An 8,985-nucleotide genomic window follows, 5' to 3' on the forward strand; every position below is an offset into this window, starting at 1 on the left:
CTCTTTCAATATTTGAAAAGTAAATGACTAGCTGCCAGGACTTAGACAATAATACTGCTTTCAGAAAGACATTTTGAAAAAGAAAAACATTAGCCTATGTATAGCACAGTACTGGCCACACAGAGAATTGCAACGGTGGCCATTAGTGAACTGCTATATTGATGTCATTAGTGTCAACAGACTATCCCTAAGAAGTGCTTGGGAAAGTAGACTGGGCAAGGCACTTACTCTTTATGCACACACACCTATGTAGCCACATGCACATGCACACATTTTACATTTCACAGCTTAGAAAGGGACGTGTACACATACACACATCTTTACATAAGCTTTGAAAGGCCTACTGAAGCTTGATTTTAAAGGGAAGTGATTCATTCTGGTCTTTTGCCAGAGCCTAGGAAACAGCAGATCGCCTTGTGATTACAGTCTATGAAGTGGTAACTCTGAAAAAGACATCAGGCAGGATGTCACATTAGGAAGCAGTGCTGTGAGCAGAACCAAACTCCAAAATAAGTGACTGCTGTTGGAAATCAAAGAATGATCAGAAGGATTTTAAGATGAACACCTGTCTTCCAAACACACACCCCCGTCACTATCAGTAAGACATTTTTATAGATCTAGAGGGCAATACATTTCAGAAAAGCTGGGATCCTCCTTTTAGAAATATGTTGCACTGGAAGTGATTTTTCCCTCCCAGAATGTAGTTTTTGCATCTTTGTTTCATTTATTGATCAATCATCATATAATTTCTAGATGTTTTCTCCTTGGTGATTACAGTTGTTATATATTGCTGCTCACAAAAATACTATGTGTATAGTAAGAACAATCATAACACTAAAAACATTTATTCATTTATCTATTGATTTGTTGTGATTTTTAAGCTGCTGGATCTGGGACTCAAACCAGCCAGCCATGTGGGAATCCAGCACCTTCACCACACCACCTGCTGTCTCAACAAAAAGCATCATCGGGAACCAGCAGTTAGTATAATGGCTATGTCACAGGACTCCCACGTAGTAAACTGCGGTTCGCGTCCAGACCCGGTGGCTTAAAACTCACGCTGGGCGCGTGTGCATGTGTGCCCAAGATCCCGAGAGGAGAATGGAAGAGAAGGGCTTGTGGAGTGGCCGTTCCCCATGAGGGGGTGATTTCTCGCTTTCTGTCTCTATGTCTCTGTCTGGCGCGAGCACGCGCCCTATAAAATAAACCTCTCCAAAAAAAAAAAAAAAAAAAGAACAAAAAGCATCATTAAATCCTATTAGCAATAACCATGTCTTTACATTTACTATTTAGACTACTTAAACATCAATAAAAAAGCTTGATTTTTACTTTCATTTTAGTGTGCAAGATCCATAACTGACATGGAAAGAAGTTTCCATTTGGTTAATTACTTGAACGAAGGTCATCCATATCTACAATTGGAGGCAGACAGCTGATGCTGTTAAGACATGAAAAGAAATGTTCTTCCTCTCTCTCTCTTTCTGCCCTTCTGTGAATCAGCCTGAAAGAGTTCAAGCAGGTAGTAGGGCATATAAAGACAGAATGAAATGTAGATGCTACTCCCAATGTACTTAAGAGTATATATAGATAGATAGATAGATAGATAGATAGATAGATAGATTTTTTTAAGAATTATTTTATTTAACTTTATTTACTTATTTATTTATTGTAATCTGACCTGAAAAGGATGAGAGAGAGAGAAAGTGAGAAAGCAAGATGCCAGGTATGGGACTCAAACCGCAGTCGGCCATGTGGGAGTCCAGTGATCTTAACCACCATGCCACCTGCCAGCCCTGTTTACTAAGACTATACTATTCTCATGTTTAAGACATTGTTTACATGGGTTTTTTGCTGTTGATCGTTTGTTTGTTTGTTTTTTGGAGAGGTTTTTGCTATAGGGCATGCACGCTTGCCAGAAAGACAGAGAGAAACAGAGAGACAGAAAGTGAGAAATCACCCCCCAGGGGAGATGGCCACACTGCAATCCTTTCTCCTCCATTCTCCTCTCAGGATATTGGGCATGCACGCACATGCACCCGGAGAGAGTTTAAGCCAACGGGCCCAGGACTCAAACTGCGGTCCACTACGTGGGAGTCCAGCGACATAGCCATTACGCTAACTGCTGGTCCCCTGTTTGTTTGTTTTAAGAATCTTTGCTATAAGGCATGTGCACACACTAGAGAGACAGAAAGAGACAGACAGGCAAAAAGACAGAAATTACCTCCAAAAGGGAATGGCCATATACCACAATCTAATCTCCCTCATTCTTCTCTCAGGATTTTGGGCACTCATGCACATGTACCTGGCATGAGTTTCAAGCCATTGGGCACAGGACTCAGACTGCGGTCAACCACAGGGAAGTCCAGAGCTTTAACCACTACACCACCTACTAGCCCCATGTGTTTGAATTTTTAAAATTTTGTCAGTGTTTCTAGGTTTTATCTAATCCGAAAAGTAGATTATCTGTATCTTACCCTTTCATTGAATATGAAATGTTCATACTAAAGAAATTATATATTCACCATTACTCCCATAATAATTTTTATGATATTTAAAGGCTATCAAGTTTGTTTTAACTCAGCTAAAAAGGAAAATGTAGTCTTTAATTATAGTTCATTCCAAATGTTTTACCTGCATGTAGTTTAAGTTTGTGAGAATTTAATAGTTAATAAGAACTTAATTTCACAAATAATGTTAACCTCAAGTGCACTACGGAAATTTTTTAAGTGATATAATTATTTATTTCATCGACAGAAGAGAGAGAGTGAGAGGACAAACAATGAGAGAGACAGGCACCTTGTCTGTGGTCTTCAAGCTATGATCCTCTGCCCCCGATTATTGCAGGCAGCCAGGAGGCTGATAAGTGCATGCAGCCTTCCCATATCACCTTTGGCCTCTTCAGAGGACTCCTACTGCACCGACTACCACAGCTGAGTTGCCCTATGGAATTTTTTGTTTGTTTGTTTGAGACAGATTTTTTGCTATAGGGTGTGTGCACTCGTTGAAAAAAGACAAAAACCAAGAAATCACTTCCTGGGGGGAGATGGCCATGCTCCAATCCCTTCTCCTCCTTTCTCCTCTTGGGATTTTGGGCATGCATGCACATATGCCTGGCATGAGTTTCAATCCTCCAGGTCTAGGACTTGAACCATGGTCGACCATGTGGGTGTCTAGCGACATATCCATTACACCCTCTGCTGATCCCTGCACTATGGAAATTCTAAATCTCAGGAACTTCCAGACTACTTTTTTTAATGAGCCCATTTTTTTAAATTGTGTCAGAAAATGTTTACCCTAAAACTTAATTCATTTTAATATCGATTTTACATATGCACAAAACAAAACAAACACAAAGATAATACACATTTTTAAAATTTTTGTATACAACATTTTTGGGAATAATATATGAAGGTAAACACAAAGCGATTTTGACCTTTTAAAATATCTATTTATTAAAACACTTGTGTATATTTGCTTCTCTCAAGTGTTCATGAAGGAATGTAAGTAATAGGGCTCTCTTTAGCAGTCACCATTTTTTTGTGGTTTAAATCATTGTACTCTCAGCTAGAACAATCCCTGCTGCCATTCCTCTCTCTCTCTTCAAAGTCATACCATTCAACAAGTTTCCTCAAGAGCAATTTTCATCATTTTACCACCCTCTTCAAAATGTTAACAATGGTTTTGTGTTGCCAATTGAAGAGAACACGATTTTCTTAAATTTTTGTATTAAAAAATAGCTGTACTATCCTAAAATACATCGTAATAATAGTAGGATCATTTACCAAGTATTGGATAACTTGTGTTAGTAGGAAGGAGGAGGAAATTGAGAGCAGGAAGAACTGAAGTCAGGAATATCATGTTAATGCACTGGCCTCTCAAAGACAATTTCAATTTTTCCTAATCCCAAGAAACAAGGTCCATCTTGCCAATGACCATCTACGAGGTCACATGCTCTAGGGAGAGGGAGGTAAGGCATGTTAACAGGTGTCATCATACATGATAGAAACGGTAGCATATTTCTGGAAGGGCCACAGTGAAGTAACTGGTGGTGATGGTGGCAGTTTCCACTATAAGGTGAGAGGAGTGTGCCCAGGGATTAGTAAGAGGCAGGAGCCACAACAAGTAGGTGACAATAAGGATAAACATTGTTACCGAGAAATGGGATGGGGAGGGGGCACCAAATTGTGTGGTCTGAATAATTTCTGAAATTATATTATATAACTAAAATCCTTACTTTCATAGCCAGCGATAATGTTTCCCTGATTTGTCTCATTTAAGCAGTACTAAGAATATTTACCAGTGGTTGATGAAGAGAATAATTGAAATTTCAGAAAAGAATCTGCTTTTGTTCCCCTCAAACTTGGCTAAAATAGGGGATCATGGAAAGGACATTTTGGAAGCTGAAGTAAACAAGATCCTTTGAAAATCCAAAGGTATTTCATTTAATATAGAAATTGTACAGACGAGTAAATTATGCTTCATCCCAGGCACACTCCTAATTATGTTTTGGTGCATATGTTAGTGAGAATTTCTATAATATGAATTACTAGAAGAGCAAAGTTACACATCTCATTCCTTCTGGTAGTAGCTAAATAAAGCAAACTTAATAATAATAATAATTTTAAAAGTCCCAGCCTTTGGGCCAGCTAGTGGCATGGGAGTTAAGGTGTTGGATTCCCACATGGCCAAATGTGGTTCAAATCCTGGATCTGGCAGCTTGCTTTTTCACTCTCCCTCTCTCTCTGGTAAAACTGAATAATAATAATAATAACAATAATAAATAAACAAGTAAAAAATAAATAATTATAAAAAACAATTCCAGGCTTAGAATTAAGTTCTTATTATAGTCTTCTTATCAAAGGTATTATGTGTGAAACTTAAGTAGTCTGAAGGAGTATTTCACCTCCATTTTAGTTTGTTATTGTTTTTAATTCTATCTAGCTAAATAGAGGAGTGATAACACTTTTATGCATGATTAAATAATAATGTATTTATTGACTCCATTGAAGATGAAAAACCAGGCAAAATATAGACCCAAAATAATTCGCTTCTTAGTAAAGATTTTAACTTCTAGTGTCAAAACCTGAATACCACCAGCTGTTTGCTAAGCAGTTAACAGAAATAGTCTGTGTGTCAGAAAAACTCATAACAAAAATTATAATCACATCTTCTCTATTGCATTAAACTAAGGTATACATATATTACTTGGCATACCTGTGCATAATATAAGGGATTATATTTTAAATTGGAAATCTCAAAAAAATGAAAATAGAAATACTCAACTACCTCTATTTTAATTCTATGTTTCATTAGCAACAGAAAACCTGACTTTTTTCATTCATACTAATGTGGTAAAGTAAATCCCGTATTTTATGCTATATAAAATTTAGAGTTTAGTCTCTTATCTGGTGGTAATATGTATTTTAATTAAGGCTTATAATTGAGAACAATGTTCGTTGTATAATAGAATTATTTGAGAAATTCTATTAACGCCACTCCTCTTTTGAGGTTATTTTTAGATTTCTCGCAGTCCAACATCAACATCACATCCCATGCAATTGTAAAAATCCCTTCTCACTGGGCTGGCAGGTGGTGTGGTTGTTAAGATGCTGGACTCCCACATGGCTGACCACAGTGTAAGTCCTGGACCTAGCAGCTTGTTTTCTCACTTTCCCTCTCTCTTACTCTGGTCAAATTAAAAATAATATTGATAATAACAAATAAAATATAATAATTTTTTTACCAAAAGAATTCTTTCTCAATCTTACACAATACCATTTGGAATGTTTCATGTGTGTGATTAATATTTATTGAGAAAAGCAATTCAATTAATGCATTTTCTTAATTCTTTTTTAGATTTCTTTCCATACTTTAAAAATGTGGTTCAGATGCTTCATTTGTTTAGCAAATCAGTGTTGAGTACTTATTTTTTGTTTTAAGATTTGGCGAGAACCGTGTTACGTTATGTTCCAGCATGGTAAAATCCCATCACACTTACAGTGAGACACAAGGAATTAAAAGATTATGAAAGAATAATGTTTTAAGAATAAACAAGGTCTAGGGTGCACGGCTGAAGTAGGATAGATTACTGAGATGTTGGATGGCAAAATTATTCTTTATCATGTCACAAACTACATCTTGTAGCTCGTAGTAAGGCTTTGTCACTTTGTTCCACTCCTCAGGTATCTCTTTACAAGTGGCTAGGATGTGTCTGTAGCAAATAAAAATTGATGCCGTGGTAAAATTAGCCTCAGGATCTCCCTCAACCTTTATATCCATGAAGAACCACATTCTCTGCTATTATTTTTCTCTTGCCTGAAATATCCTTGCTATTCCTTCAAAAATCAGATTTAAGCCACTTGTTCCTGTGAAGAAAAACAACTAAACAAAAAAATTCTTGATCAGGGATTCTGCATTGTTCTTAGCATACTCCTATTGCTAGGAGTAATTCTTTACTCCTTAGTTGCTTATTTGCCAAGTAATTGGAAAAGGATAATCAGTTTAAGAAAGTTTCAAATCAATTTCTGTCTTTTATTATCATCTTTAAAATATCATATGAAGGTCTTAGAAGTTATCCAGCTTGTTACTGTAGCTGGAAAACTCTTCGATCTTACTCATCAGCCTGCTCAACTGTACCCCTCTCACAGACATAGATACCACCCAAGAATTTTCTTATATCCTTATTTTTAACTGTCGTAGCTTGCTGTATCAAAGCAGCTGAATTTGAAACAAGTTGAAGATCATTGCCTTCAAGGATCAACTCATCTTTCTGGGCTTGAGCTACTGAACTCCGGATGTATTTTTCACCCAAGAAATTTTGGATCTCAACAAGAGACGCATTCTCCTGAATAACGACCTTGATGGGGAAATGAGCGTACACAGACCATCTTGTAGTGGAAGCCCAACATAACACCCTTGATCATGTTCTGGATGTTACTACAGATAGTGCGAACGGTCGCCAGCTCCTTTCTGTTTCCCCACCATTTGTCAACCTGCAGCCTCTTCTTCTTCTTCCCAAGGAGGCTGAGCTCGACATTGATGTGGTTGAAGTCCCTCCGCAGGGTTCCTCAGGGGCCCTTCACAATGACGGTGCATCCCCTCAGGATGATGTCTACGTTCTGGGAAATGTCGACCGTATGGTTGCTGAGAATGGTCTTCATCCTGCTGGCGTTCCCAGAGATGATGGCTTCCGATGCCTGGAGTAGAGCCCTGGAGTACTTATTTTTTTTAAAAAATATTTAATAATTTAATTTAATTTATTATTATTTTTAAAATTTGCTATAGAGATTTGCACTCATCAGAAGAGAGAGAGAGTAAGCCACCAGGACTGGTACTTGAACCATGGTCAGCCATGTGGGTGTCCAATGCCTTAACCAGCAAGTCACCTGCTGGGCCCTGAGTACTTATGTTTTGCCATCCACTATTCTAGTCAGGCACTGAAGATAATATAAAAAATACAAAAAGTCCCTTCTTTTATAGAATTTAAATTCTAATAAAGAAACAAGAACAGGAAACACAGAGTGGTAAAAGAAAACATCTTTAAAGAGATTAAATTTAGGTTGATGAGTGAATGACATAAAAGAACTGGTTTATAAATAGTTAAGAGAAGTCTCAGCTAAAAATACATCACATTTTTTCTAGATATTGACATTTCATAGAAAAAAATCAAAATTACATCATGAGTTTCTTAATTTAAAATAGGTAAGAGTGAATCACAGAGAACTATGTTTATAAATGTTGGAATTTCAAACGTAGAGGTCAGTATACCCTTAACTAGAATATCTTCCTTGAATAACATTATTATGGTAGAACCTTAATAAAAATCACCCCAGATATTGCTTTGAGACATCTGATACTAATATACAATAATTCTCCCTACACTGACAGATGGGAAAATATGTTATTGCTAGTTTTCTTTAAAAAAAAATCGTGCTAAGGTCATATCATACTCTCTAGAAGGTCTTTACTCAAGGGAGAAGGTTTATTATTAGAAAACCAGAGCTTAAAATTCTTGATTGGAAATCCACTTTGCTTGTGGTTAATTATTATGTGTCCATAAATAGGTTGTATCTACTTAGCCAAATGAGCCAAAATGAAATTCTGATTGAATTTCAATATTGATGAGTAATTTTGATTCTCCAAAGAATGTAATAAAATCTATCAGCATACCTATCCATTTTGCCAAAAGTTAACCAAGATTTGCTACAAGTGTTTGTCAATATACTAAGCACCTAGTGAGTTTACTCTAGTTTTGCTTCAGGTGCTGTAGATTAAGTTGACAGTCAATTAAAGATAAAGAAACCAAGAAAGCAATTTGTATCCTTTAAAAAGTTTGGGAAAAGGAAATAAGGTCAGTAGAGAGTAATTAAAAGGATACCTAAGGTCTAAAGATAAGGAGTCTACAATGGGAAATATCTGAATGTTTTAAAAGGAAATCACCAATACAAAGGGTATGGGAGAAAGAAAGGAAAGCTATGAAGCAAGGTCCTGAAAAAGCAAGGTACAATAAGGAATTCTTACTAGGGCATCAGGAAGGAGTAAACTCTCTAACACTTCAGCACAGGAAATTTAAATTGTTATAAACATAGATATTATTTTTGGTGAGAATATGAGGAACTTTCAGTTGGTAGCCACAGTGTTGTTTTTCATAATATGAGTGACAAATATTTATGAAGTAAAATAATAAAAGTTTGTGATAAAGCTTGAGGCAAAGAACGAGAGTTTGTACAGGAACAATAGGAGAGGGATGAAGATGGCCAATGAGAAGCACCAAGTGCTCCTCTGCAATTAAGGTTTAAAATAATAACTACTCAGACACATTTTGCCTGAAATTTCTAAGAAAGAACACTTGAAATTACCAAGAATGATCAAAAGTTTTCTGAAACATAGGAAATTAAAAGCAATAACAAAAATCAGCATAGTAAAGGATCCAAAGCACCGAGCTAGCTGAGATCTGGAGATCTGAGATACTTTGCTAGGAAAGAG

At 36.5% G+C, this 8,985-nt stretch overlaps 1 pseudogene; it reads right to left on the bottom strand.

The window, feature by feature from the left end:
- Positions 1-6,610: 6,610 nt before the first annotated feature.
- LOC106734857 (60S ribosomal protein L9 pseudogene) lies at positions 6,611-7,160 on the bottom strand (annotated as a pseudogene).
- Positions 7,161-8,985: the final 1,825 nt, after the last annotated feature.

Source organism: Tupaia chinensis, unplaced genomic scaffold (genome assembly GCF_000334495.1).
Source record: "Tupaia chinensis unplaced genomic scaffold, TupChi_1.0 Scaffold000237_1, whole genome shotgun sequence".
NCBI lineage: Eukaryota > Metazoa > Chordata > Mammalia > Scandentia > Tupaiidae > Tupaia > Tupaia belangeri.